At 42.1% G+C, this 24592-nt stretch overlaps 1 protein-coding gene across 1 annotated transcript in view; it reads right to left on the reverse strand.

Annotated features, from left to right (window-relative positions):
• CTXN3 (cortexin 3) overlaps positions 1-24592 on the reverse strand; it is a 39266-nt gene that overhangs the window by 14501 nt on the left and 173 nt on the right. The gene's annotated exons all lie outside the window — the stretch shown is intronic.

The following is a 24592-nucleotide window of genomic DNA, read 5'->3' on the forward strand; positions in this document are numbered from 1 at the left end:
ATGTTTAACTTTCAATAAGAATAATTTGAGATAATATGTCAGATTTGTGAAAATGACTACTGTACTTTTTAATGAAGTGCTGTTTGTTTAATCTTAAAAATCATTTTTGTCTAATTATCTGCAAAATGAGTGAGAGCGAACAACCTTTACCAAAATCGCTCAGAAAAGATACATAATTTATTCATGATATTTGAGCAAAGTAATATAATATTGTAAACACATGATTTATGATCAATCTTGTGCTCTTTAGGATTTAGTTTCTTGAGCTTTACAAAATGTTGCCCAGAATCTAGTTAGGTGGTTAGGAATGTGAAAGCACCATAGTTATGGTGCCACACAATGACTCCTAACCCAAACCTCCCAATCAACAGAGGGACAGACCCTTATTGATCATAGCAACTGCTGCCCAATGAATTGAGATTGGGGGACTTTCCCTATGTACCCCCTAAACTCGGGGTTATGTAGGAACCGTGACTACAAAACAGTCACAAGTGCATAATTCTAGGTTATGAACTAGTAACTGCTCAAAAGGATTCCAGACGTTAACATTAGCTAAACAGACTGATACACATTAATAATCTTATGAAGGCAGAATCCCGTATTATTAATTAGTTTCTATAAGGTTAAAGGGCAACAATAGTATTTGTAGTTAAATACCTGATTGACAGCAGAATCAAATCATCTAAGAAAATTTCAGTATGAATTTATCCATATTTACTCAAAAGCAAGATCTCCCTCACTTCACTGGTATTTATTACCTAACAGATATGCCATGAAAATTACCATTATCTCATCTGAACTTGTGTGTGTGTGTATTTAATGTTTCTTGTAGTATTGGAAATATGGCCTCATTCCCACTACCTTTAAAACTGGATTGCAATTTGGTTTGAACAAGTTCAAACGACCCTGGTCCCACTTAAATCGATTCGCTGAAGCATTTCAGTGAGGGCGGCCATGCACCAGACCCATTTAATCCATGGGAACCACGCTCTGATGTTGAATTGATCCATCGATTCTGATTGCACACCAATTTATCTGTTCGTAGGAGTGAGGCTGCAGACATCACTGAAAATGGGACATATAAACAGTGACACAGGATCTTTATCTATTTACAGTAATTTGATTTGTAATTAAGTTGAATACAACTATCACGGAGCACCCAGTACCCTAAGGCACAATTATTGAAACTTCTTGGAAATGACCATTCAAATGAAAAGGGTTATCTGGGACTTTTGAGACTCAGCCGTAGAGTTTCAAAGTAAATCATCCATCATTAACCCAAGTATACCTAAATATTTATAGTTGTATCACACTGAACTGCCAGCATGAAACCTTTTGTTTCATAAACATTTCTATTTTGAGTCATCTGAGCACTCATTTCTGGACAGGACCCATGTTTCTACTCCCTTAATCCTAGAGAATTTAAATTCCATCTTAGTCTGTGTCTGTTTTTACCACATCACACATATGGCAAAACACAATCAGAATTTTAAAAAACTTAATCCTGTTCAGTTTGCAAAAGCAGCAACTGAGGAAATGTTGGTTTAAACTCTCACAATGACCGTTTAGAACCTTCCCATATAATCCATACCTTCCCACATTTTACAGATGAAAATAGGGATGTGTGGCCAAGCAATATTAGAGTGTGCTCAATGGCAAAATTTATTCATGAGGAAGAGCACAGGCTTAGAGAAGCTATAGCAGTTTGCTTTTGCCTGAACCTATCGAGAAGGGCCAGATTCTGGAGAGTATCACACAGTTCTTAAATAGTAGGATAGAGGTAGAGATGTGAAGGCCTGTGGGAAAAAAAAGGGGGGGGGAACCATTTTTTTTCACGTTGTTCCTGAATCATGCTAAAATAAAATATTCCACAATTGATTTTCTTCCTTTCCCCCCCATTTTTTCTGGGGTTTTTTTCCTGGAAAAAATGGGGGGAAACTGGAAAAAACCAAGACAAATTGGAAAAAAGGAGGAAAATTAATTATGGAATATTTTATTTTAGCATGAATCTGGAAAAGCATGAACAAAAATGGTTGTTTGTTTTTTTCCATTTTTTTCCACTGGCCTTCAGATCTCTAGATAGAAGCGAAATTGAAATTGTAACTGTAGGATTTTATTGCACCACATCATGGCTAGGCAGTAGGCATCCTGTAGTCAATCCATGCTTCTGTTGCTGCTTTTAATGAACGGGAAAATCCCATGAACCGTCAATCCCACAGTTAGCCGTTATTGAAGTATGTGCCATAGGTCATTCAAGAGTAATTCGAGAAGGGGATTTAAACTGGTTTCACTGCATCCCTTCCCAGTCCTAATGAAGGCAGGACTTCTTACTGCTGAGGAGACAATCTGTTTAGAGCAGAAGAAAGGAGGGTTTAAAGGGGTTTCACTGCACCCCATCCCCATTCCAAATGAAAGCAAGGCTTCTTAGTGCTGAGGAGGCAACCATTTCATCTGGGACAGGAAAAATGGGGTTTAAAGAGATTTCAATGCACACACACTACTACCAATGAAAGCAAGACTTTTTACTTATTAATCTCAGATAGCTGATGAGTAAACAGAATGGTAGTGTGATAAAATACATGGGTAACCTGTTATCATTTCACAGTTGAGTGGTAATGTGAAAAGAATAGTTGCTGTTTCAGGTGTTTAAAAAACTGCAAGGAAGGGAAGCTTCCTGTGATAATCTCCTCTGTTTCTTCTCTCCTCCATGCTTAGTTAACTAATTAATTTAGAGAAAACTACCTTTTCACTTTGAAATTAGTTTACAACAATTAAAGTAAGATTAGAAGAAAGTGGGGAAATGGGAGAAGGAGAGAGAAAATGAGAGATTTTGAAGCAGCTGAAAAAGTGATACAACACAGAATTAACCTGGACTTTTGCTGCCACATCAGGACAATTGTGTGTGTGTGTGTGTGCGCGCACGCGTGCGCACGCCTATTAATTTATGACAACCCCATGAATTTCATAGTGTATTCTTATACAAGGAATACTAAGAGAGGAGTTGCCAGATCTTTCCCCTGAAATAAAGTCTACAGATATTCAAAGGAGAAACCCAGTTTAAAAAAAACAAACCAAATTTCACTTTTAAAAAAAACATTTTTAAAACAATTTTAAATTTTTGAAAAATATTTAAGTGTTTATTCATTTGAAATTTTCTTTAAAAACACCACATCTTACCAAATGTTTACTTTAACCACATGGAACTATGTATATGTAAATACACTTTGGCTGTGCATATGAAACTGTAATTTAAAGGTATAATTTTAATTTACTAGTTGTTTATGTCACAACTACAACAACCACACTCAGTAATTTATGGGAATTACAATTTATGAGAAACATTAGGACAAAAACATAACTGAAGATACTGTATGGTCTGGTACAGAAGCAGGTGAATGCAGGGTGTGTGTGTGTTACACCATGAGCTACTGCACCTGGTGACAGCACTGGCCTACAGTACCCAGTATTCATTGATGGTATCTCATCCAAGTACTAACCAGGGCTGACCCTAGCTTCCACGTTTGGACTGATGATATGCTGACACAAGTGTCATATTGGAGATCAGGAAAGGATCTTTCACACAAACCTTGCTATCCCTGCCCATCTCCATTTCAGATTGCATACCTCTGGAAAACTGAATGGACATTTCTGGGAGTCATAGTAAGTGACAGTTCTCAAGAACAAGAATGAAGCAGAGTGCTCAGACATGCTGCCCCAGATCTTCCAATTAGACGTGAGAGTTGCTACAGGACAAACTGGAAAGAGCTAGCTTCAGATTTCATAATAAGCAAACCATCAACTAAAGATTCATATAGACACCCTACTTGGAGCAAACTCTGGCCTACCATGATCTGTAAAGCCATCCAAAGAGTAGTATTTGATGCATGCGGTTCAATCATCTATATTCACCAACTGCACAAACACATTTGTGTCAAAAAAAGGGTGATTATTACATAATAGCAGCACTGGTGGTTTTCCTATAGGTGTTGAGACACATTAAAAAGTAATGTAAACAAATCAGTTCATAATGTACTGACTAATTAATTTGTTGGGTTTACAATATAATAGGTCTTGAAAACCTGTTGAGAATTCCTCATACTGGCCCTCCCTTGGATCCCCAAAGCAAAGTCATAGCTGATTTTGAATCACAGAAAGTGCATGTGGAAGAACAGAGCTCAGAAAAGTTGGTTTGGGGAGTACAATTCCAAGAATTCCTCAGTTGGTACCACTGGTGAAAGAACAGGAGGGAGACTTGCCTAGGGATCCTTGGACTCTTTCACACTACACAATTATAGAACTATGATTCTACTTTAACTGCCATGGCTGCATCCTATGGATTCCGGGGTTTATAATTTGGTGAGAACAACAGAGCTCTCTGGTTGAGAATTCTACAGATCTTTCCCTAAACTGCAAATTCCAGAGGAAGGAATCATGATAAAAAAGTAGAATCATAGTGCAATAATTACTTAGTGTGAAAGGGTCACCAGTCTGGTTTTTGGAATCTCAGAGGGTGCCTTTTTGTTCAGTGGCTGCCATTACACTGTTTTGACATGTGCCTTTTCTTCTAATCTAGAAATATAATCTCAGTGTATAATCAGTTTTAGAGCAATTAGGTATAATCCTAACTACACAAGGAAACTAAGAATATGTTATCTTGCTAGCTTGCAATTTAGATTGCTTTAGTGTGAATCTTCACTCCTAGGTAAACTGCAAAAATAACTTGGGTATCTTCGGCAGTGTACAGACCTCCCCTTTGACGTGGCCTGCACCCGCCCCTTTCCCTGACGGATCAGGGCCTCAGCTGCCACAGCGGCAGCCCTGAGGCCGCAATCCGCTGTTTTTCCAGGCCGCTTCCCCACGACCTGGAAAGGGGTGTCCTTTGGGCTTCGTGCCCCAAGGACACCCCGACAGCGGCGGGGAACAAGAGAAAGGGGCCGCTCGGGCCCTTTCTCCTTTGTGTCGCTGGCGCAGCCGTGTAAAGGCTGCACCAGCAACACAAACAAAGGAAGGAGCTCCGTTTTGGAGCTCCTTCTGGCGCCGCTGTAAGGGCGCCATAAGCGCCCTTCAGCATCACCAAAACATCACATCCACGCCGCCCCATTTAAAGATGGCATGGCCATGATGTCGTAATGGCGGCGCCATCTAGAAAGGGCACCGTCATTACAACGTAGTAGGGTTGCGGGGCATCTAGAAAGGACGCCCCGAGGCAACTTTAGTACGTGTGCAGGCCGGCACAAAGCGCCAGTCTGTACAGCGCCTTCCTCTTTACTTCACTGCAGAATTATTTATTGCTTTTGTGTAAAAGCATGATCGTTGGCAAGAGATGGCTGAATCCTTTTGCCTAAGTACTTCCCAGCAGCCTGTTTACTAACTGTTTTACAAAACATTCCATTTCATCTTACGTATTACTTCTAATAAGATTAAGAGAAACCACAGTCACTGCCTTTTATAACTAATTCTACCATTTTAAGCTCAAAGAGCCAATACTCAAGCAATCTATTTTATGTAACCAAATTAATAAAACATATTGTATTCCTACTGTTCTTGTTTGTGCTTTAACTTCAAACTTCAAACATAAGAGCAAAGTCACTATGATTATTTACAAAAAATTGCATCTGGAAATCTCTGTTAAACAAATATTTTTTGTAATGAAATTCTTGGCACAATTTCCAGTTACTGTTGCCCTTATAAATGTATGATAAGATTACATGTCTAGGGCCCAGTACAAACGGGTGGGAAGCACCATCCTGGTACTGATTCTAGGGTTCAGGAGCGTGCAGCATCCGCAAGCTCTCAAACCCTAGTACGCAGCAGCAGCGCCATCATGGCGGCCTCTGGTCCATAGGGGAGCCACCATGATGACGGAAGCGCGGCGCAGCATCCACACGTCATGGCTCCATGCTTGCATCATCAACATGTCACAGTGCACCAATGGCACATTCATGGCGGTAGCCATACGCCACAAAAAGAACCTGCTTTCAACAGATTATTTTTGCAGTGGAGGGAGCCTGTGCTGTTGGACTGCTGCGGGCTCCCTGAGGAGCAAAAACGGGCGGCTCCAGCCCACCCTTTTAGGGTGGTCTGTCAAGCCACTAGTAATGTTATCACACAGGAGGAATGTCTCTCAATTTTGAAAGAAAAAAAGTAGGGCCAATTTGAAAATGAACACAAGTATGTGAATGGTTATCACACCACAGAAGAACACAGTGCCCATCCAAAAGCCAAAGTAGTGTGAATGCAAAAGAAATTATCATATGAGTACGTACCCTTCATAGTCTAGAATTTGAATTAGCATCCCTGCACATGCGCAGTGAGGGCAGAATTGGATCATGACCTTTTTACACTTCCAGCGGGGCTTGCCTCTGGTTCCCATGGTTTTGCTTTGTTTCACATTATTTGTTCATTCATTACCCTTTATTTCATGTTATTTAGGCAATTCACATTATTTGTTCATTCATTACCCTCTATTTCACATTATTTATGAAATTCATTTTATTTGTGCATTCATTACCCCTTATTTCACGTTATTTAGGCAATTCACCGATTCAAAACCCGTCCAAAGCAACCTTGCACTTGGTTTGAGCATTGGACTATGACTCTAGAAGGCAGGGATCGAATCCCACTGGGTGACCTGGTGCAAGTCACACGCTCTCAGCCTCCTCAGAAAATGACAATGGCAAACCCCATTTGAATAAACCTGCCATGAAAACCCTGTGACAAGTTTGCAAGAGAAAAAGAGAGAGTCAATCCCATCCCTCCAGTTGGAGAGGATGATTTTGCAAAGGGAAAGAGCCAGAAAGGGCTAAGAGGAGGGAGGCAGTGTGTGTGTCTCTGTGAAGAGGGCTGCTTGGGGGATGCCCCAAACAAGTCCAGAAGTACTCCGAGAGGAGAGAAAAACCCCTCACACCGGGAGGGAGGGAGGGAGGGAGGGAGGGAGGGAGGGAGGAAAAAAATGCTGCTAGCAAAGGAGCTTGGGAATTGTTGTCTGATTCGAAGGCATTCCAAGGGTGACCAAGACATGCGTTCTATACCTGCCAAATTCAAATTGAATGCAACTTTGGAATGGAACAGGATTTGTAAATTATGGCCGGTTATAGACCGCCATTTCGGACGTCCTCAGGACGTCCCATTTTAAAAAGGGGGCGTCTCTTCTAGATGCCCCTTTCCCTATCACGGACTCAGTCTGTGACAAATGGTAGCGGCCGTTCCACATGGCCGCCGCCATGTTTACGTCTTGGACGCATAGCGTCCAGACAGGTCACGGCAGTTATGACGTCGCGGGTGCACCATGGGCGCCTCGCGACGTCATAACGGCGCCTCAGGAAGAAGCTCCATTTTGGAGCTTCTTTTTTGCTCAGCGAGGGAGTCGCGCGGTTTGTATGCTGCGACTCCCTCGCGGAGCAAAGAGCAGCGCCGGCAGACCTCCGCAAAGCGGCAGTTTGTAACACCTCTATGTATTTCCCTGAATGTGCACACCTCTTGGTTGACCCTGGATTGAGTTTGAACTGACCTAGCATTGACTTCGATTATGTGTGATAACCTCTCCCACTATAACAGGAATCTTCATGATTGCATCTGGGATCACACTGCATTGACCTTCCAATTTCCCCCGTGTGATAACGACCTAGGTTACCCATGAAAGCCCCTCCAGGGAATAACATGAATTTGTCAGTATGCGCTAAGTTCAGTGCTATTACCATTTTTGTTCATTTGTTTAGATCTCCAAAGCATTTTAGCCCTGCCCCAAAGTAACAAGAACAATGCATAAACTTCACCAGTTATATTAAAAATAACATATTAGTATGAAGTTACTTCCAAAGTCTGCTTTCCTCATGCCTGAATTTCAGGAAGGGGTACAGAATTGTTGCTTGTATTTGCTGTGTTGCAAAGATTCCTGTACCACTTAGTAAAATGACACTGAAGGCTTAGCTGACCTGAAACAATTTGATTATCTTGACCATCTCTCTCTCTCTCTCTCTCTCTCTCTCTCTCTCTCTCTCTCTCTCTAGTTCAGCATGTCCTAAAAGTGATCAGAACCTGTTTTGAAGATATATGGTGACCCCTTTACTTTGAAGCTTGTCCTTTAAACCATTTGATAACAAATTCATGAAAGGGCAATTCCACTGTAAACTGTCAAAAGGAATAGACCTCAGTTATATCTTAAAATTGGATGAGATGGCAACTCAGCACACACTGAAAATGCTGTGTTGGGCAAGGACTTCAGAGAGCCAGTTTTGAACAAAGGACATTTGAGCAAAGGATATGTAGCACATCTTTATTCTGGCTTTCACTGGAGAAAGAACACCGGTGAGCTGTTCATCATAGCAAAACTCAGGAAAGCATTTAAAGAAAGCTCTACAAAGTAAGTGGTTAAATGCAACACCACTTTCTCATCCTCATTTGATGGGAACGATGGAGATAGCCTTCTTGGTGGCTGGTTCCAGACTTTGGAACTTCCTCATTAGGGAGAACAGGATGGCCCCTCCTTGTTTTTCTTCCATCACCAAATCAAAACATTTTCATGCCATTAAGCTTTTAAAAACTGACTGGGGTGGGGGTTTAATACTGTGTGGTTCTGTTTTTAAGGTTTGTATATCGTTTTTAATGAATTTTAATGTTTTTAATGTTTAATGTTTTAACTTTATAAATTGTTCAATATCTAAAGTAACTCTTATATTTATATTTTATTAATGTCTTTAGTTTTAATCTGTATTGTTTTTAAATATGTTCTTAGGAGCCTTGAGTCCCATTATTGGGAGAAAGGCAATATACAATGGGACCACAGTATATGCAAAGGATCTGTTCTGCACTCCCCCGCAGATACCAAAATCTGCGGATGCTCAAGTCTTGATGCCCCCAATGGTGGTGCATGCACCTGGCCATGCCACCATTAGGGACAGCTCCCGTTGTCCCCAGTGGTGGCACGTGCACACAACCATGCAGTTATTAGGGACAACGAGACTTCAGCTAAGGTTCTGCTGTCCCCAATGGCAATGTGTGCATGTAGCTATGCCACCACTGGGGACAACAGGAGTTCAGGTAAACCCCTCTCCCATTGGCCCTAATGGTGGTGCAGCTGTGTGCACGCACCAGCATTGGTGACAATGTGGGCTTGCTGTCTATGGATGCTCAGATCCATGGATGGCAAGTCCACAGATACTGAATAAAGTTAACAAAGAAATAATGTCTTCTTGTCACTTGGAGAACCGTACTCTTTGGAATCACAATGGAATTTAGGTCTAAGAATGAATTAAATGAAGAGCCAGTGTGGTTTGAGTGCTGGACTAGGACTCTGGAGACCAGGGTGCAATTTTCAGCTCAGCTATGAAACCCACTGAGTGACCTTGGCCAAGTTACATGCTCTCAGCCTCAGGGAAAAGCAATGGCAAACCTCATCTGAATAAATCTTGCCATGAAAACCCCTTGATAGTTTTGCCTTAAAGCCACTGTAAGTTGAAAGCAACTTGAAGGCACATAACAATATAAGTTAAACATCCTCCGTTTGAAAGTCCTTAAAAATCTCACTACTTGTTATTTGGAATTAGCTGCATCTAATATCTGGAAGGAAACAATGAGGATTGTGATTATTGGGGTATCAGCATTTCTGAAAGCTGTGTGTTTTAATTTCAGGTCTCAGAATCCCCCAGCCAACATCATAATGTCCAACATTTCACAAATGAAAATGGATGCATATGGCCAAGCAAGTGTCTGGTCATGATGGCAAAAGGTATTGATGAGGAAGAACACACACGCTAGGAGGTGTTGCAGCAGTTTGCTTTTGTCTGAGCCTACTGGGAAGGGCAAGATTCTTCCCTCTTTCCCCCTCCCCCCCACTGCTGAGTTAACTGATTGCAAATTGCTTTTGCACTTTGAACTCAGTGTGCCACGGGGGGGGGGGGGGTGTAAGCGGAAGACAAAGGAGGAAAATGGCAGGACAAGAAAGCAATTGGGATATTTTACAATCAGCTGAAAAAGTGGGTGGACAGAGGATTCACTGGGACTGCCCCTATCCAATTGGGACATTTGGAGAGATATTCAACATGGCAAGTTGAATAGCTGGGTGATTTTGAAAAATACAGTCCAAAAAGTATTGTTAGCTGGGTGATTCTGAAAAATACAGTCCAAAAAGTAATGTTACCAAACTCTGAATGGTCTTATGCAATTTGGAACCATTTCAAAAGAATTTATTCAAGGAAGGTTAATTGTATGTAAAACAATCTGTTCTGCCTTTTGATTAAAAAAACCCCTACCTTTTGCTAAAGGGTTTCGCCTCCATTGTCAAACACTAGGCTGTTGCTATTCCCAGTGCAAATCAGAACCTTTTAATTAGATCAATAATTCACAGGTGTAACTCAAAGTAGGTCACAACAATGGAGAAATAGCATTTTTATATATGCTATGCCAAACACAAAGCCCTCACAATAAAATCTAGTTGTACTTTATATTGACAGCTAAGTTCAGTACAATAAGATAATAAACCTTGGCATTTCAGCTGTAAATTATGGGCTGGGAGAGAAGGTGTTTTTCAGGCTGGAATTATGAAATTGCACTTCTTAGCAATTCACTTGTACCTCAATTGGAGAGTGTCTGAGAGCAGAAACATTTCTCCTCCAGCATTAGGCCATATGTATTTGGTTTACTTTCTGTGGACTTATTATTCAGTTATTCAGCAAACAAAAATTAGTAACAGTAATGTATTAGTAACAGTGATGACTAGCTTATGTGATAGAAATCAGGAAATGAGTTTAGATCCCTTGCTGTGCTCTCATCTTTAAAAACCAATTGGTGCTTGCTTTCCTTCCTCTGTTACTAGGCAATTAGCCCCCTGTTTTGAGAAGTGAGCAACACAGAAAGGTTTTTTAAAAAGTATCTGTGATATAGTGGCTTATTGGCTTTAAGAGGAATGCATTGTTAAATTTCATTTGAAAAAAAGTTTATTTTAATCATTTTATAACTGTATGTATATAGCTATTCAGTGGTTCACATGCAAACACTGCATTGGCTCACAAGCAAATACAACAATGGCAATACAGTAAAAAATGTTTTAAAACTATTAAAAACTAGAATCCACAAGATATGGAATTCTATACCAAGAGAACTATGTTAAGAAAAGTAAAAGTCCTGGATGAATAAAAAGCCCTTTATTTGCTGAGAAAACAAATACAGAGTTGACACAAGATGAGACCATTTAATCACCAGAATGACACTCAAAGAAATCTTCTTTCTGGTAGTAGCATTACTTACATCAGTGCTTCCCAATCTCTCTGATAGGAAGGACCAGCAATATTTTTCCCCAGTGTGCTAGGGACCATATTTGTGCCTATTGGCCCGTTACAGACGGGCCTTAAAGTACGTGCTGAGCACGTACAGTGGAGCCTCGGGTTACGAAAATAATTCGTTCCGCGGCCGCTTTCGTAACCCGAACGGCTTTCGCAAGCCGAATCCCCATAGCCGCTAATGGGGAAAAGCCGCGATTTGGTGTAAAATCGCGGCAAAAAGCACCAAAAGTTTTTTCAGGACCCGAAAAAACGTTCGTAACCCGGAACAATTATTTCCAATTGGATTTTTTCGGGTCCCGAAAAATTCGTAACCCGGGTATTTCGTATCCCGAGGTTCCACTGTACTAGGGTTAGAAAGCGGCAGCACTTCCGCACCCCCCCCAACCCTAGTACGTGCTCAGCACGTACAAAATGGTGGTGGCCATTCCACATGGCCGCCACCATGGCTACGTCACGACCGCACCACCTCCAAACGAGGCGGTGCGGTTGTGACGTAGTGGGGCCGCGTGAGGGCACATAGAGCGCCCTTTCTGAGGCCCCGGAAGGAGCTCCGTTTCGGAGCTCCTTCCAGGTTTGCGTCGCTGGGCACAGCCTTTAGATGGCTGCGCCCAGCGACGCAGAGGAGAAATAATAATAATAATAGTTTATTCTTATATACCGCTATTCCTTATACAAGATCATAGCGGTGTACAGTTAAAAACAACATTACAACAAGAAGAATAACGATAAAAAGATCAATATCAACATCTAAGACCATATAAAAACATCAATTCCCGCAAAATACTAAATCAATAAAACAACAGAATAATACAACTCAAGCTCATTGGGGGAAAGCTTGGCGGAAGAGGAAAGTTTTTAACATCCTCTTAAATCCCTCAAGGGAGGTGACGGTGCGGAGCTCGACGGGCAGGGTATTCCATAGTCTAGGGGCTGAGGTAGAAAATGCCCTCTGTGTTTCACTATAATGTGCACTTGGAATAGACAGAAGATGTTTCCCGCCCGACCTGAGAGTGCAGGGCAGATTATATGGGGAGAGGTGGTCCTCCAAGTACCCTGGGCCCAAGCCATTTAGGGCTTTATAGGTAATAACCAACACCTTGTATTGCGCTCGGTAGCGAATGGGCAGCCAATGGAGGTCTTTCAACACAGGTGTTATATGACTGGCCCTGGGGCATCCAGTGACCAGTCTAGCAGCCATATTCTGCACCAATTGTAGCTTCCGAGTTTGGTACAAGGGTTGCCCCATGTAGAGCGCATTACAGAAATCCAAATGAGAGGTTACCAGAGCATGTACCACGGTTTCAAGGTCAGCCCGGCCCAGGTAGGGACGCAGCTGGTGTATCAGCCAAAGCTGATAACAGGAGCTCCTGACCGTCGCGTCCAAGCAGCCCCTTTCTCCTCCTCCCCGCCGCCGCCAGGTGTCCTTGGTGAAGCCCCAAGGACACCCCTTTCCAGGCCGCAGGGAATTGGCCTTTTGCTGCTTACCCGCAGCCTGAAAAGCGGCGGATCGGGGCCTCGGAGACTGCCGGTCTGGCAGCTGAGGCCCCGATACACCGGGGAAAGGAGCGCCTACAGGCCGCCCCAAAGGGGCGGTCTGTAACACGCCCCTGTCTACAACTGTTTCTTTCCTTCTTGGAAACTCACCAGGCATTCATCAGTCCTGTAGCTAGGCCTTTAGAGGCCCTGGGACAGAAAGTTGGGCTCAGTAGGGTGGAGCGCTCACATGCTCCCGAGTCCTTCTGCGTGCCATGGGCGCCATCTTGGGCACTGCCCTGGTTGCCCCAACCTAGCTACAGGCCTAGCATTCATCCAGGAACTTTGAACAGTATTGCCTTGCCTCACTTACAAGTTTGCCTGGTGTGTTTTAAGCTTTGGAGTAAAGAATTTTGGATTTTAGATCTGGCTTGTGGGTTTTAGGTTGTATTTTGCTGCATGGCCAACACAGCTATCCCTGAATGTGTTCCATTTGATTAGGGAGCCCAGATCAAGGCCTTTGATGAAAGTTCAAGGCAGGCACATATGGAGCAAGGCTGCCTTTCAGATAATCTAGTTTAGTCAGTCAGTCAAGAGAGAGTATCATAACCTTTCTATCATTTTACTGGGACATACAATGGATTATACAGTGTAATGTTATTTGGGAGAACATGTTTTTGTTTCTCTCATTTTTCAAACAACATACTAATATAAAATTGCTGGACAGTCTGAGAAGCTACACCCACGCGTGTTGGCTTTATCTTGGCCTAATGTCAAAAGCTGTCAGTTTAGGCTCCTGAGAAGAACATCCTATCCCTTCCTTAGCAGTTTGCTGGATGTTGAAGAAGAGAGAGAAAAAGAGAGAAGATGGCCGAGAGAGAGAAAAAAAGTGGATAAAAAAGTTAGATTGATTTAAAGAAAGAAGAAGATAGCAGTAAGATACAATTTTAGCTTTGATGCTATTCACCACCACCGGGTTCAGGCAGTGGTCCCATATTATCCAGCATTTCATACTGAAAAACCAGAATATATGAGGCCAAGTGGCATCATAGTCTGGTCAAGATGACTAAACTTATTAATGATGAAGAAAGGACAAGTTAGGAGAGGCTGCAGCAGTTTGTTTTTGCCTGAACCTATTTGGAAGAGTTTCCTTCTCTCCTTCCTGCTGAGTTAATTGAGTACAAAATTCAGTAGTCCCTTCCCTTACACAGGGGATCCCTTTCTGACCCCGCCGAATAACGAAAATACCACATAAGCTCAAGCCCCATTAAAGCCAATATTTCTGGTGCACACTGCCATTTCGTCCAGCGTGGCTTCCAGCATATGCTGGAAACCACATAAGGCACACCCACATATAACACGGGCGTACTGTACAGTGCTCCTGCATCATACGTGGACACGATATACACGGCTCTCAGCATATGCTGAAAGCTGTGCCGGAAGAAGCTTTGGCGTGCCCACAAGCATATATGGAATTCCCCTTATGTGGGGGGGGGGGGTCCAAAATGGATCCCCCTGCATAAAAAAAGGGTCCACTGTACTTTTGAACTCAGTTTGGAAGCAATTGAAGTAAGCCAAGGAAAAAGAGGGAAAGAGGAGAGAGAAACTGGGGGGCAATTGGGAGCTGCCCTTTCCTGCCCTGAGTCGGTGCTGCAGAAGCCACTCCATAGATATCACCATGGCATGAGCTGTGTGGGCAGGACATATAGATGGGTGCGCGCCATGATGGCGGTGGGGTGGTGAAACTAGGACTGGGGGCATGTGGACACACAGCCCTAGCTCGCATACATACTGACACCAAATTAGGAGGGATAGCTAATACTCCAGAGGACAGGATCTGTCAAGAAATGCAACATGGGATATGCAGTTATAGAAATAAAATATGTATGTGAGAAGCAAAATGACTAAGCATGTATAGACAGAGAAATCACACAGGTGTAAAAGGTGATCTAATTTGGAAGTCTTGGGAGCCAAGGTCAAATTTTGGAATGAATATTGGCAACACCTGAGACTTGTTTGATGGACAAGATAATCAGATCATATTCATGGGTTGGACTTGAGTCTGGGGTGAACAAAGTCAACCAATCATGTGAACGTACACACCCAGTGGGTGGCACCTAACAATAGCTATAATAATTGCCAGTTTTGTTAATGTGATGCTGGTTGTTGTGGATTGTTGTGGTTGATTGGTAGAATTGTGGTAGGATAGTTGGGCATATTCTGAGAGCAAGAATTGTAACTGTTTATAGTGTATAGTAGAATAAAATAGTACTTTTGTTTAAGACTACAAAGTCGTTTGGTGTCTTGAGTGAAAACAACAAGAGTCAGCAAATCCTGATGGTGTTGAAGACATCAGAGGAAGAAGAGTGAGAAAGCCTGAAGAGGTTTGTCAGGTTCTTCAGCTTATTCTCAGAAACTCTGCTGCTTTGGAAGAAAGCAATAACCACTGGCCAAAACTGGTCAGCTCAGCTTCATTAACTTGGTGGTGAGTTACAGCCTGAGGTGAAGTGCAACAACTCCCATCATCCCTGACAGGATCAACATTCAAAATGATCTGAATAGACTAGAAAGCTGGGCCAAAGCTAACAAAATGAAATTCAACACAGAGAAATGTAAGGTACTGCACTTAGGGCAGAAAAATGAAATGCACAGATATAGGATGGGGGACACCTGGCTGAATGAAACTACATGTGAAAGGGATCTGGGAGTCCAAGTAGACCACAAGTTGAACATGAGTGAACAGTGTGATGCGGCAGCTAAAAAGGCCAATGCAATTTTAGGCTGCATCAATAAAAGTATAGTGTCTAGATCAAGAGAAGTAATAGTGCCACTGTATTCTGCTTTGGTCAGGCCCCCACCTGGAATATTGTGTCCAGTTCTGGGCACCACAATTCAAAAAGGACATTGTGAAACTGGAGCGTGTCCAGAGGAGGGCGACTAAAATGGTGAAAGGTCTGGAAACCTTGCCCTATGAGGAACGACTCAGGAAGCTGGGGATGTTTAGTCTGGAGAAGAGAAGGTTAAGAGGTGATATGATAGCCCTGTTTAAATATTTGAAGGGATGTCATGTTGAGGAGGGAGCAAGCTTGTTTTTTGCTGCTCCAGAGAACAGGACCCAGAACAATGGATGCAACCTACAGGAAAAGAGATTCCACCTCAACTTTAGGAAGAACTTCCTGACAGTAAGGGCTGTTCGCCAGTGGAACACACTCCCTCGGAGTGTAGTGGAGTCTCCTTCCTTGGAGGTCTTTAAGCAGAGGCTAGATGGCCATCTATTGAGGATGCTTTGATTGGATTTCCTGCATGGCAGGGGGTTGGACTGGATGGCCCGTGCAGTCTCTTCCAACTCTCTGGTTCTATGATTCTATGATAAACTGCCGGTCTGTACTGCCTCTGGAGAAGCTTAAAAACAGCAGAAAAGTTGGATGAAAGAGAATTAATCATTACTGTCCCTGACAAATCAGCAAAGTTGAAGAACATATGGTCTGTCTCTGATCAGTCTAGTTATTATGCTCCTCAACAGAAAAATTGCTAGCCACCCCTATGATGGAATAATGTTTTGGGATAACTGCCCCTGCTACATATCATATTAAACCAGCAGAGTAATAAATCAAATAGATGAATATTTGGTGTCTTTTCATGGAGATTTATACACACGGGAGCCCAGCCAGTGCCTTTAAAATATGGTCATTTACATTGAGAATGTTTAGAGGCAGGGAATGACATTCTTATGTTTATTTATTATTTATTTATTTAGGTATTTATATCCTGCCCTTCAGCCCTAATGGCTCTAGGATGGGATGGAATGGGATGGGATGAGTAAAATGTTGATGTGGTTACAATTACATCAATTTTAATTATAGCTTAGGAAAGTTACTTATTTAAACCAAATTCTCACAAGCCACCATTGCCAGTTGTAGTTGGTGGTGTATCTTTTTTGAAATGATGTATTCAGGTCTTTTACTCCAAGTATCAAGTCAAGTCTTTAGTCCCTACCTTCAAGTCTCAAGTCCTTGCAAGTTACTTTCAAGTTGAATCTCAAGTCTGGAAGTCAACTTTAACAGAAATTTAGGTAAATAACTGAACATCCTGGTTGATTATTGGGGAGTCAGGTGGGGAAAGCCTTGGAGATCCAAGAAGGCAACTGGTGAAGAATCAGCAAGGCAAAAGAAAGGATGAAGATACTTCCATAAGGTTGCAGACTTGCTACAGAGACATTAACTTGAGCAGCATATTCCTAGCATATCAGGATAAGAGAAGGGGTGAGAAGGCTGTCATGGAATTGTGGTTGTTTGTGTTTGCATGCACACATGTTTCTGATAGAGGTGAGGGAAGGAAAGAAGGGATTCAGGTTGTTGAAGTAGATCAGCAGCATTGAGGGGACTAGAGGGGCACAATAGTGTGTGACTATTTAATCTGGCTTGGGTCCACACAGAAGGGACATGAGAGCAAATGGAAAAACTAGAGACTGGGTGGGGGTTTAGGTCTGCTTAGCAGCCTGTGAGAAATGCTTCCCATGCATTGGGGACAAGTCTTGCTGCTGCTTAGGATAAGCTTTATCCTTCCACCTCAAGCCTATTGCCAAACTCATTTGCTGTGTTCCTCTCTAAGAAAAGCTTTGCACACTCTCAGGGGTGAGTCTTGCCTGTTGCTAGGAATTGTTTTAAAAGACTCCTTCTCTTTGATGGCCACCAAGTCAGTAGCTAAAAATTTGCAAGTCTTAAGTCAAGTCAGCACACCATGCCCCTCTCCCAGCTGGTACCCTCACCTGCCTGTGCCTCCAGTGCCTGGCAAAGTCTCCATCGGCCTGGGACTGCCTGCGGGTCCTTGTCCTCCTTCTCTCACAGCTCCTCCCAGGGGTACGACCACAAATTGAGTCCCTAATGGTACTGTGCACACACCACCATTAATTATAATTACTAACAGGGAGCTTGCTATCCACAGATGTTGGAATCCATGGATGACAAGCCCACAGATAAGGAGGGCCCACTATATACTAGTCTTTCTAATGCAATGGAACCTTTCTTTGTCAACTGAACTTTCTATCTGTAGGATGGAGGCCCCCATCCTTCCAAATCACCCCTTAACAATTTTGAGCAAGTAACAGAGATACTATTCTGAAATATATTTTTTTCTTTTAAAAATAGCCATTTTGAGTTGCTGATGTAAGGGCCATCCCCATTTATATAATCTGGGCTGTGCACTTTTCCAACTTTGATTGTCTACTAAAAGCCCTCACTTTGTCCAATATGAAATGTGGCTTTCAGTTGTTGTGTGCTTTGCCATCTATGGCAAATGATTACCCACTTCCATCCAGTATAAGCAAAAATAATCCTGTTAAGGTGGAGAGCATTGAATAGATGTCAGACCGTGTTGCATTACTCACCTTGATGCATTGGTGACTTTATGCTACAAATAATGTGTTTTTACATTCAGATTCATGAGAGATAGGGAAGCTACTGTAGACAGTGTGTCTTTCCCCAGCCTCTGAAGAAATCAAGAAAACAATATCCTGTTGGCTCAAATGCACTGCTTCTCCTGATATTTGAGTTTTATATTGAAAAAAAAATCTTCAAAAATGATGGATGCAGTTATATCTGCCCTTATTGCAATGCAGCACTATTTGGATAACTTTGCATGAAGATAAATTCAAAATGCAAACATTTAGCATTTACTGAATTTCTCAGTCATATAACACCTTAGATTCTTTTTCTCTGGACAAACCAACTATTCCCAAGAAAGAGAATTCTAAGTGCACAGACTCATACTGAGAGCCTGAGTGGCATAATAGTTTGAACATTGGACTATGACTCAAGACCAGGGTACAAATCCCGACTCAGCCTCTTCTATTCCACGTACAGAGGTCTACTGAATCAGCAGCTGAATCTTAGGCCTGATACAGACAGCCAAAATAAAGCTGCTTCGAGTCACTTTGGAGGTATGGTGTTTCAATGATACATGTATCCTAAGAGTCCAGAAGCCACACCAAAGCCATGCTCTAGTCCTAAGGAGTGGAGTGCAGCTTTGGTGCAGCTTCCACACTCTTAGGACACATGCATCATTGAAATACCATACCTCCAAAGTGACTCGAAGCAGCTTTATTTTGGCTGTCTGTATAGGGTCTCACTTCAACCCTGACAATTAGGTAACATCCTGCAGACTAATTTAAAGGCTCAAGCTTGGCTGTGTAGCACACACAGCTCTGTTTTCCAAGGAAAAAATGGCTATCAGGGTAAGGTGGAACACTCAGAGGACTACCACCATTACTCCCTTACCATCTGGCACATGAGGTAGTTGATTCACTCTGGGTTTTGGGAGGATCAGCTCTGGAAGTTAGCAACCAAAGTATTGGTTGTTTGTATACATTTGGTTGTTGTTAGACTGAAAGTCCCACCACCAGTCATTGGTGGTTATGTTGGCTAGGGCTTAACAGCATTGCAGTCCAACACCATGGGAGCCACAAGTTAGTTACACCTACTTTTACATGAATATGTGAAATTCACCTTCTTCCCTATGCATAAAGCATCTTGCCTTAATTGGCAACAATTAAAAAAACTGGGGGCACGTTCTTCTTTTTAAAAAATTCTTAGAACTATACTGTTATAATGCAAAAGTGTCATTTCACTGATGCATTGATGCTCTACAGCTCTAAGAGCTGAGGAAATTAAAAATAAAGTAGAAGAGACGGAGACTTTGGGCCCGAACAGACAGGCCAAAATAAAACTGCTTCAGGTCACTTTGAAGGTATGCTGTTTAAATGATGCATGCATCTTAAGAGGCCGGAAGCCGCGCCAAAGCCATGCTGCAGTACTAAGGACTGGAGCGCAGCTTTGGCATGGCTTCTGGCCTCTTAAGATGCACGTGTCATTTAAACAGCATACCTCCAAAGTGACCCGAAGCAGTTTTATTTTGGCCTGTCTTTCAGGCCCTATGTCTTATAACATCTCAGATTTAAAAAGAAACTCCCTCAAGTGTGAAATAAAATGTTGCAGTTAGTGCCAGGTACTGCAATAAAATACTCCAGGAGAATAGAAACATAATTTTGATATTTTGTTTAAAAAAAACCCAAAAAACTAAAACAAAACTTAGAGTTGCAGCAACAAATACTACAACCTTCCAACACATTTTCTAGCCTGTAAAATGATAGTGCATGGACATCCCAACCAATTAAATAGGGTTATATATAGTAAAATGGACTATAAAGGGACTGTGCAACAGACCATGATACACACACACACAAACAAATTAATACAGCCAAATCAGGATGCATTTGTATTTCTTTACTGAACTAGCTGAGTGTAATTCCACTTCTACACATTTTAAACCAAATGTATGATAGGGTAAAGGTGGTGCTTGAGACCTGGTGAGTGTAATAGAAGTTGGGGAAACTATGTTAAAAAAATAGTCAAAGATCAACCAGGTGAGATGAGTAAACCGAGCCTTTACTGTATGGAACCAAAATACTTGGGCTGTATTTGGCAGGCAGAGTCAAAAGCTTGTGGAAAAAATGGATGAAAGAAATGGGGTGATGGGTTTAGGTCTGGTATGGATGAGTGCAAAGTGGCAGACCAGTGGAGAGAAGGAGAGAGAAAGTGCAGATAAGTTGCCAAAAATGAGAGCAGAGAAAGGGCTTCACAGTCTCAGCCTGGACTGAAGGAGGGGAAGTTGTGACAAGAAAGCAGAGCCTTAAAAGAGACATGGAAGGACAATGGAAGGAGAGCACACTTTGCCTCAGCATGACAACATGTGTTATCCAAACACAAAAACACAGTCATAAAGAAAGCATGCTTACGTGGTCCAAATGTGACAAGTCACCTCTACAAGAAAGAGCGAAGAAACAGGAGGAGGAGATCAAGGCATATTGTTCAGTAGACTTGATCCTGGTGTAGTGGCCTTCTTGAAGTTCCAGCCTATCTGAGGTCCTCCTTATATTTGCTGCAGCTCCTCTAACATCATTAGTTTGGTTAATCAATCAATTGCAGCCAGGATGTTCTGGTTTCTTTGCTCTTGTGGCTCAGGAAATGAATTCCAAGTGCTTACCTGAGTCCTAAGTTACTGTTCAGCACACTCTCTCTGAAGAGTGTTTGAGACACATGACAGTTTTGGAATAGGGGTCTTTGGAGATGAAAATCTGTTAATAATTGTCTTTCATAGTAGTCAACTTTTTTCTCCTTTAGATTGGCTACATCTGTCTCTCTGGGCCTCCAGGCCATCCATCCATTTCTCACGTATTGACACATACCCTCATTCAATCCCAGAGATCTAAATCAGCATTTCAAAGACATTGTTTCACCCTTAACCTTCTGCTAATTCAAGCAGCTTACCTGTTGTTAGAACACTGGCCTATATCATAAGGCATGAGCTAGCTTCAAAAATACCACAACACATCACAAGTAAAAATATTGAAATCAAGGACCAGAATCACAGAAGTATAGCACAGTACATTCCTACTAATATACAGTACAATGTCTGTTTCTTTGGGGGGAAAGAAGCCACAAGAGATCAGTGTTGTCAGGTTGCACAGTTCAAATTTCAGGAGAACTCCAAGAAAGTCGCAAAGATTTCAGGGATTTTTAATAAGTAAATATTATGAATATAGTGGAAAGCAAATGAGAATGGTCCTCCCACCTCCCTCCTGGCAATCATGTTTATGGTCCATTGGTCGATGTTAATTGCAGTTTACCTGATGTCACTTTTTGGGATCTTGTTCTCAAGAATATACTGCCAGCTCACCTGATTTAAATCCAACTAGGCTGATGGCCTAATCATTTGAGCAATACTATCCCCACCCCCATACCACCAGTATTATCAACCAAAAATGTTTGTCTGTTCACAATCAATTTCAAAATGGCCAACCTATTACAACTGGCAACATGCAACTTGCAACTATCTTACTTTTAAACAAGCACCCATGAAACAGATCTTTTTTCTCACACTTCTCATTATATTTCTGCACATATTTAGGTTCTGTCCCCCTCCTTCTTGGATCTAATCCACATTGCAGAAATAACACTGCTTTAACTGCCATAGCTCAATACTATGGAATTCTGGGATTTGTAGTTTTGTGACATAATTAGCCTTTTCTGTTAGAGAACTTTGGTGTCACAACAAGCTACAAATTCCAGAATTCCAAAGCATTAGCTCTGGCCATTAAAGTGGTGTCAAACTGCATTATTTCTACAGTGCAGAATACACCTTGGAGGTGTGCTCATGCCATCTTCTTTCTAACCCTGTATCACACACACATGCACATACTCACATGCTTTGTATGTATGAAGGAGGGGGATAGTTTGGGGCAAGAATTGTGCAGCCCTCCAAGTGTTGGTAGACTGCAACTTTCAGCAATCAGCATAGCCGTTGGTAAGGGATAATTGGAACTGTAGTTCAGCAATAACCAGAGGGCCACATAAAATCCTAAAGTCATTAGACAAGACCACAAGGGGCATCCAGTCTAACCACCTGTCATGTAGCAATACACAGCCAGTACTTGGGCTGCAGTCTTCCAGGGCCTTGGGTTACCATTAAGCAGAGTGAGGCAATTGCTTCATTTACTAGATTGTGAAGAAAGAGTAATAATATTCTCCTGACTGTTTCACGTGACCTGGCTAGTAGTTTCCTTCTCTTGTAAAAGAAAGCTGTGTGCCATGTTACTCAGCCTGCAACCATTATTGCAGCATGCAACCCGTATGCAACCCAGATTTCTCCGGGCTTGTCCCACATAATTTCAAGAATGAGAAAATCTCATTCTTGAAAAGCTGCGAGATAAGCCCAGGTTGCATATGGGCTGCATGATGTCCGGCAATTGATGAATGTGTTAAGATCCACATTAAGAGAGTTACATCCTGGGTCTATCCTGGTACCAAAGCTAATGCAATAATCTCCCTAGTCTGCTTCTCTTACAGAGCACCACCCCATTGCCAGTGCTAAAGTAAAATTAAACTGCCAGTCCAATTGACTTCTGTATCAGTTTCTCTTTGACTCAAACAGCAAAATGTGTTGGACCTGCACTACAGTCTTCTAGTATTTATTTCAAATTGATCTTTTCACCACAACCTTGTTGATGTTGCTATTGTTTGGTGGTGGTGATTCCACATTGGATTTACCACTGTTCCTCGTATGGAATTTAGTAGGAGCTTTGCCAGTTCCAGATTTTAGTTCAGCATTGCTAGAGTTCCTGGTCAACTCAGAACAGATCATTCAACTCAGGCCAGTTCATTGGCTGCCCCTGCCTGATGGGAATTTGAATCCAGTATTTGAAGAGCCACAGGTTTCCCATCTTTGTTCTAGAGAGACAACTTTTGCCAACTTGGGTTCCAATCTCACATACTACAGCCTTACAAATGTCACTTCCCTTCAAGCACAAATTAGCTCCTCTTGTCCTTAGTCCCCATGGCAGGACTTCTTTTATGTGAGGACTAGTCAACAAATATTAGTTATAGCTGGACAAACTACTATGTAGAGAGACCTTGTAGTATCTTTGAGACTAACTGAAAGAAAGAAGTTGGCAGCATGAGATTTTGTTGACTTCAGTCTATTTCCTCAGATGCATTCCTGGACTAACTAAGGGTCTAAACAGACCAGTGTTTGTTGGTCAGAGTGGGGGCATGGCATCTGCATGCCACCCGCCTTGATGCTGATGTCATGCTGCACACCTGATTGCATGGTAGGGATATCATGGCACTCCTTTGGCACTGTGTTTAGGCATGCTGTGCCAAAGGAGCACCAAAAAGCCACCACTGTGGTGGCAAGGGCACCTTTTTGCTGGTGCTAAAAGGAGTGTCATGTTGCTGTTCTTTTTAGCACCAGCAAAGTGCCAGATCGGGGCTGTGACATGTGGTTGCTGTGGCACCAATCCAGCGCAGAAAGGGGTGGTGGGAAACTGCTTCTTTGGGGCTTCTGTTAAACTTAGCTGTTATTGAAATCAATGGCAAAAATCAGTCATAAGTGAAGCTGCACTGCTTTCAAAGAGAACAAAGTTCAACTCATGTAGCCAAGATCCAGCTGCCTGCAGCTCATTATTCACTCAGGCCTCTCTCTTTCATCTCACAGAACCAATCTGCACTGCAGAAATAATGCAGTTTGACACTGCTTTAACTAGCCTGGCTCAATACTATGGAATTCTGGGATATGTAGTTTTATGATATATTTATCCTTCTGTGTCAGAGAGCTCTGGTACTACAAAAACTTCAAATCCCAGATATCCATAGCAATGAGCTATGGGAGTGAAAATGGTGTCAAACTGCATTATTTCTGCAGTGCAGATGCAACCACAGACTATTTTGTCCTGCTTCATTTTGCCAGTCTTATCTTTTGACAACACACAGTGCCTCTTGACCTTATGCACACTGAAGTTTCTTGAAAGCCCATTTTGCCCCCTCTTCCCTTCTTCTGCTCTTTTCCTCAAATTTCCTTAATCTGTCCTCTCATCAAGTACTTTTTATCAGTTTATAACCTATTTGACACTTTTAATTCAATCATGTTTAGCTCTTGCACTCAGCATTCACTGTATTCTGCCCAGTCCTGAGCCTGCCTTCTCCTCAAACAATTCCTCACCCTCAAGGCTTGTAAAAGTTCCATTGCTGATATACCAATAGTTTCTTTATCTCACGCTGTTGGACTGAAAACTTTCTGATAGCTTTGTTTCCTGAACAACTGGATGTTTGTAAATAGTCCTGGCTACCACACCAGCCTTCATAGAAATGCAGTACAATACAGATTGTGAAACTGATAGTCAGTCTTAAGGAAATCAATCTTTGATGATATTCAAAACAGTTAAAAATATGGAAGAAAATATTAAGAGACCATGGATAGATATTCAGTTATCTGCAATTCTTTATTCT

This window comes from Sceloporus occidentalis, unplaced genomic scaffold (assembly GCF_023333645.1).
Source record: "Sceloporus occidentalis isolate IW3139 unplaced genomic scaffold, rSceOcc1.0.p SCAF_1, whole genome shotgun sequence".
Classification (NCBI taxonomy): Eukaryota; Metazoa; Chordata; class Lepidosauria; order Squamata; family Phrynosomatidae; genus Sceloporus; species Sceloporus occidentalis.